Source organism: Branchiostoma floridae, chromosome 2 (assembly GCF_000003815.2).
Source record: "Branchiostoma floridae strain S238N-H82 chromosome 2, Bfl_VNyyK, whole genome shotgun sequence".
NCBI classification, from domain to species: domain Eukaryota; kingdom Metazoa; phylum Chordata; class Leptocardii; order Amphioxiformes; family Branchiostomatidae; genus Branchiostoma; species Branchiostoma floridae.
Genome location: NC_049980.1, coordinates 8,178,364 through 8,179,241, shown reverse-complemented (window position 1 = coordinate 8,179,241; position 878 = coordinate 8,178,364).

Here is an 878-nt window from a genome sequence, read left to right as displayed (position 1 = left end):
AAGGAAGTAATTTTTAGTACTCAAATTGCTTTCTTCCTACTCGTTACCGGTTTTACTATGACATTCAAGTGACAAAAGTAACGCACGTTTTATTGAAGATTCTGGAAGTTCCGCCGTATGAGGTCACTTTGCGGTTACCGAAGGGTTCGCTTAGTGGTTTCCCGAAGCCGAAACTTCATTCGCTTTCGACCCTCGTAGAAAAGTAAGGAAGTAATTTTTAGTACTCAAATTGCTTTCTTCCTACTCGTGACCGGTTTTACTATGACATTCAAGTGACAAAAGTAACGCACATTTTATTGAAGATTCTGGAAGTTCCACCGTATGAGGTCACTTTGCGGTTACCGAAGGGTTCGCTTAGCGGTTTCCCCGAAGCCGAAACTTCATTCGCTTTCGAGCCTTGTAGAAAAGTAAGGAAGTAATTTTTAGTACTCAAATTGCTTTCTGCCTACTCGTTACCGGTTTTACTATGACATTCAAGTGACAAAAGTAACGCACATTTTATTGAAGATTCTGGAAGTTCCGCCGTATGAGGTCACTTTGCGGTTACCGAAGGGTTCGCTTAGTGGTTTCCCGAAGCCGAAACTTCATTCGCTTTCGACCCTCGTAGAAAAGTAAGGAAGTAATTTTTAGTACTCAAATTGCTTTCTTCCTACTCGTGACCGGTTTTACTATGACATTCAAGTGACAAAAGTAACGCACATTTTATTGAAGATTCTGGAAGTTCCACCGTATGAGGTCACTTTGCGGTTACCGAAGGGTTCGCTTAGCGGTTTCCCCGAAGCCGAAACTTCATTCGCTTTCGAGCCTTGTAGAAAAGTAAGGAAGTAATTTTTAGTACTCCAATTGCTTTCTTCCTACTCGTTACCGGTTTTACTATG